Below are 6,334 nucleotides of genomic sequence, written 5' to 3'. Positions count from 1 at the left end.
TATTAGTAAAATGGAAGGTGACAGTATTTATCTCATAAGGTTGTGGTGACGATTAAGTCAGAACAGTGCCTGGCACGAGGCAACTGCTCAGTGAAGGCCAGTTAATGGGCTATTTATTATCCTTAGGTCTAAAAAAGTCGGGACAAGGCCAGTTCACGGCTTGTGAATCTGCCAGAGTGAAGAACTCGGGAGAATATGGAAAAGTGGTCAGGCTTCTCTTTTGGTTGTACCTATGTATCAGTTGGGCTATTTTTTGAAAACATCTAGCTCCCTGGCGTTCGAAAAGCGTTTGTAATGTTCACCACCAAGAATAGGATAGTTTTAAAAGACATGCTATTTTTCCCCCCTATGTTTTTGGAGCTCATACATATGGGTAAGACAGCTATTTCCCATGCAGAGCACTTCAGGTAAGCTTGTTCGTAAACATACCGCTTGAGCATCCTTAAAAAACTTAGTGATGGAAATATACACCTGAATCTTAAGAACTACAAAAGTTGGATGGTAAGAATATTGACAGCTCCCCCACCTACCCATCCACCCACCTACCCACCCTTCCACCAGGATTGGGTTGTGGACCTGAGACTGACTTCTTGGTCTTTAAGTCAAGGCCCTCTTTTAGAAAAACAGTTACACTTCTTGTCAGCTAACATCAAGACACGCTTGTGTCAGGAACAGAGCTAAGCCTGGTGGTGCCCACACGCCAAGAGGTACTAAGGATCTTCTCCTTACAGAGAGGGGACGCTGACATGTGTGTAGGTGGTGATCAGTAACACCTGGGAGAGGCGGAACAGAGAATTCTGGAGTGCGTGCCCCCCCCCCCTGCCTGCTTCCTGCCTGCGCCTGCGCACAGGGAGGCCCCAAGGGCGCACGGAGCCGCATCCCGGTCCAAGGTCGCAGGACCTCAGCAAAGAGGCAGGAAGCCACATGAGACTTCTGTTGGATTACAAACAATAAAGTTGGAAATGAATTGTTATAAAATCACTAGGACATGTCTGTATTCTGACACATTTGACCAATAATAAATTGAGTGCATTTTTTTCCCCTTTAAGTACTTCTTCTTTTTTGTGCACAATTATTATACGCGCATTCAGAAACTCAATGTTGTAAAACATAACATTAATCCAGGAGTGTTTCTCAGTCTTGATAGCTATCTTTGTTTTCTGTTTAGTGTTATTGATAGATTTTTACAAATAAACTATATTGGTCGGAATCAAAAACATCAGTTATTTATCTTCATACAGAAACATACAAATAAATACGAGACAAGAAGGGAGAGCAATTATTTTCATGGATATAGCAAAAAATACTTTCTTATATATAGGAAAATACCAAAGGTTAAATGAATCTTTTTAAAAGATGAAATCAATTCCTCTTGCAAATTCATTAGAAATTTGGACCTTTCCAATCACGTAATCTCCTAAATATAGCAAAATTGTAAATTTATATGCCATTTTAAAATCTCTACAGAATAATCTATTGCAATAAAATTAAATAATATATGAAATTAAGCATTCTTTCACCTTTAAAGTATGTTATGGATACAGTGTAACATTCATGAGCAATGAACACATTATTATGTAAACTATTAATATTTTTAGGAATACTGCAGAAACACTTAAGAATGTCTCTTACAGATAGGAAAATTGTTTAACACCTTTCACTGTATGTGTAAGCCTTCAAAGAGTAGGCCCTTTTACAGAAAATTCTTAGAATTGACAAACCATAAAGGCATAACTGCATCATCTGCTGGTCACTTCAAGTTGAACAACACTTTTCTTTTCTATACAGTGTTGACTATAACACAGACATTTTCTTCTCCCATTTCTATAAAGTGTTCTGAAATAGGAATTGAGGAAGTTTTTGTTATTAAGAGAAGACATTTCTCCATTTAATTTTTAGGTCCTGTAAAAAAAAGCAGGATTAGCACTGATTTTATGATTCAAAAAGCATAATTGGTTTTAAGACAGTAAGTGAATCTAGCAACCATTTTGTTGCTTTTCACTAAACGCTGGAACAAAATGGTGGGAGGGAATAAAAATGAATTCCATGCAAATAGATAACATAATTGCAATCCTTTTTTAAAAAAATATTTTCTTTCCAGTTTTAAATTTAACTTTTGAGATGTATTCATCATTTTAACGTGAAGAGCAGGTGATTTGTGTTCCTGACACATTGTGAGCTGACTCGTCAGAATGATAATGTCTCTGGCCTCTGGTGCTGGGAAGCTCTGTGTTCGAATCAGGCTGCTTTTCCTAGCTGTGTGGTCGAGGGCAGAGCACTCGTTCCAAGTCTCAGTTTTCTCTGTTGTAAAATGGGACGAATAATAGACTGCACCTCACAGGGGTTGTGTAATGACTTAAACAAGATAACACAAATAAATAATTCAGCACATTGTTTTTAGGGTAAATATTCACAAATGTTTTAATGGAGATTGATGACAATCAGACAATAAATAAGTGCCATTAATAATATTAATGATATAAAGTAGTATGAAAAGTGAAACCAGTTTCAAAACCATATAACAATCTTGTTCAATAGACTGTCTCACATCCCTGTTGGATATATGATAACACCTGAAAACATGCATTATTTAACAAACATTTACCTTGTTTCCCCGATAATAAGACATCCCCCGAAAATAAGACCTAGTGCAATTTTTTTTTGCAAGCTTAGAAATATAAGGCCTCCCCTGAAAATAAGACCTAGTGCATCTTTAGGAGCAAAATTAATATAAGACACTGTCTTATTTTTGGAGAAACAGAGTAGATTTCGTACATGGAAATAGAGTCACAAGAAATTCTTGATGGAATTCACAGTTTGGTTGTTTATGCTGATGTTTGTGATGACATGACTATAGTATATTAATAAATGTTGATTTTTTTGTTCAACGATAAATGTGAATTCTTGTTCATGGAAAAATAAGACATCCCCTGAAAATAAGACCTAGCGCATCTTTAGGAGCAAAAATTAATATAAGACACTGTCTTATTTTCCAGGAAACAGGGTATTAGTTAAATATAATTGATCAGAATACAGTAAGAACTTCCAGTTGAAAAAAATTCCATAATGAAGCTCTGAAATCAAGTCTTTTCAGAGAATATATGACACTAACTCCGTGTATGTTCTATTTTTAATTCTATACCTGTGTGTATATTAGTTGTGAGTAAACAACTCATCCTTGAATAAAGGCCAGCTGTTTCAAAGGGAAAAATATGTGCAGTACAACAAAAGTGGAACTTTTACCGACCCCGAGTTGTGTACTTGAGTGAGATAGCCTGACCTGTAAGCACGCTTTGTCCCTGTAGGAGGGTCCTGTGAAGCTGGAACTGGCCCATCGATAGCCAGCATGGTGGGATTTTTCATCACCAGAGGAAGCCTTTCCTTCTCAGATGCATTTGCAACAGCACTGGCTGCAGTTGAGAACAGAAGTGAGAGAAGCTGGCACAGGCCCTTTTAAAAGAACCCTCTAGCTCTATCTCTTTGTATCAATAGATCAAAAATTTAAAGACTACTTCGGTCATGAATATATGGATTATGTTATCCATTATCATATGATATATATATATATGTGTGTATATATATATATCTGGATCTCTATATAAACATATGTATTATAGGAATACTTAGATTATAAATAGATATGTATATATTTATAGAGCTGGACCATACATAAGGATCATATATCTATTATTTAAAATCCAGATCTAAAGATATCTGGCTCTCCAAAAATAATGCGGATCTGGATATATATAGATATGGATCCAGATACATCTCTTTCTCTCTATTTTTTCATCTACCTATCGTCCCATCAATCATCTATCAATGTATAAATATATGTGCATATGTATACCTGAGTCATGCAGCTGTCGACATCTATCAAACATGTATTCTTTAAAATCCATAGAGATATATATCCCAAATTTCTTCCAGCAGCAGATCGTACTAGTGTATGCGAGTGTGAGAGAGAGTTTTGTTCAGCCTTTCCCCCACTTCCATGTCACCGTGCTGCGGACTGCAACCCCTCTGCCTGATGACCAATGCCCGGCTTCTGAGAGCGAGGCTGACACTCATCCATCCACTCATCTGGACAGAGAGGCCAGCCAGACAGAACGGATTGGGGGGGGGGGTGCTCTCTGCTTCTTCCTTCCCCTTTTTCATGACCGTGCCGTTGCTTTCCTCCGATTCTTTCATTCTGGCCACTCGTTTTCAATGTTGCGTGTGTCTCCTGATCCCAATCCTTGTCACCTGTTTTGTGAATAAATTATTAAGAGGGTAGTGCATAATACAACAAATCAGGGTGTGACCACCTGACCCACCCACCTGTGCTCCCTCCCTCCCAGAGTCGTCTGGGGTGAGAAATTGCTTAGGAACAGTCTCGCTAGCACTCTGTGTGTTATCTAATGTATACTATGTGCTATGTGCTTTGTGCTATGTGCTATGTGCTATGTGCTATGTGCTGTATGCTATGTACTATGTGTTGTATGCTATGGCTATTATGTAGAAAGAAGAGCAGAACCTCACAGACTGAAGGTCTTTCTGTGCCAGGCAGAGCGCGTAACCCTATGTGGTAGGTAGTGTTCTCTTCCTCTTGTGGGTGAGAAATTGGGGATTTACAGTAGAGGAGATGGGCACTCAGATTTAAAGCCATATCTAATTCCAAATTCCACAGCCATAACCACTAGGCTTATTGCCTCAATTCTGCATTATTTTAAAAATCTATGTTTTTCCGACATGATATATTCACGGTCTCAAGACTGAGGAAATAACGGAGCTTGAGCTTCCGAAACACAGATGTTTCAGGTACGTGATCAAATGTGAACAGACACACCCTCACCCCCCAAAACCCCCCCCCCCCCCACACACACACATTGTTCTTCAGTGAGGTATCACATAGCAAAAATAAAGAAAACCTTCTCATTTGGTTTCAGTCGGGAACATTTTAAATATTTTTAAAAGACAAGCCATCTTTGTAAGAAAGGCTTTACAGCAGAACAAGCCACTGGTTTTCAGAAAAATGCAGGTTATAAACGAACGTGGACAATAACGATGAAGCCTCTTTCCTCCCGGCAGACGCAGACCGTCCACAAAACGGGCGGGTGAATGTTCTCTTCCGTCCACGCGGACTGAGGCAAACGTCAAGCGTCAGTGTCCAGCCGAGCTCCCTGGCCAGCGTCCAGCCCGCCCGGGGTGGGGGGGTGGGGGTGGGGGGGGGGCTGGGAGCTTCCTGTTGCCGATGTCAGACCTGACTTCATAATGAACTATCTGGGGATCAACACCTAGGCTCTGGTTCCGCCGTTAGAAAAATGCTAATGGAATGAAGAACAATAAGGCTTTTTTAAATTGTTATTTCCCTGGTCTCTATAGAAATTAAAATTTAATGTTCTATTTGCTACAAATCAATATGAGTGCAATAATTCCTGCATACATTTAATTGTAGGAATTTTTTTTTTAACTGGAATAAATCTGTTAGTTTTTAGTATTTTTTTGTTTTGGTTTTGTTTTGTTGGTTTGTTTTCTGGAACTGTTAAAATTTGGTTTCTTCGCCAGTGCTTTCTAGGCGGAATGGTGCTTCTGAAGGAAAATAATAATGACTAATTAGTGTGAAATACTGCTTGCGTGATAAGACTTCTGGGGAAAAAATATTTACCAGATTATTTTCCATATTTCAGTCCTTTGTAAATGTTATTTTTTTGTTTGTTTGTTTTTGTTTTTTACAGCAGGCAGAGACAGAGAGAGGGACAGAAAGGGATGGACAGACAGGAAGGGAGAGAAATGAGAAGCATCGATTCTTTGTTGCAGCACTTTAGTTGTTCATTGATCGCTATCTCATATATGCCTTGACTGGGGGGCTATAGCAGACTGAGTGACCCCTTGCTTAACCCAGTGACCTCAAACTCAAGCCAGCGACCCCATGCTCAAGCTGGTGAGCCTGCGCTCAAGCTGGCGACCTCAGGGTTTTGAACCTGGGTCCTCTGCATCCCAGTCCGATGCTCTATCCACTGCGCCACCACCTGCTCAGGCTCCTTTGTAAATTGTTGTATGTGATTCCCCAGAAGAAATTTAAAAAAACAAAAAAACAAACTTTAAATTAGTTTGTCGGTTCTGGGTCCATTTGTTTAGCAATTACCTGAGAGTAAATAAAAATTTGGACGAGGCTTTGTTTTCTGTTTCTGATAGGAACCTCCAGACCTGTAGTGGCCTTTGCCTTCAGTCAGGATGTGAGCGTGGGAACTGGTTAAATGACCGGGAAACCCATCATCTCCCGGGTGGCGGGTGTGGAGAGAGGCTTGAAACCCCATAGACACAGAGGTGACTCCAGGCCACGCGGGAAATT

Source organism: Saccopteryx leptura, chromosome 8, assembly GCF_036850995.1.
Source record: "Saccopteryx leptura isolate mSacLep1 chromosome 8, mSacLep1_pri_phased_curated, whole genome shotgun sequence".
Taxonomy (NCBI): domain Eukaryota; kingdom Metazoa; phylum Chordata; class Mammalia; order Chiroptera; family Emballonuridae; genus Saccopteryx; species Saccopteryx leptura.
This window is presented reverse-complemented; position numbering follows the sequence as displayed.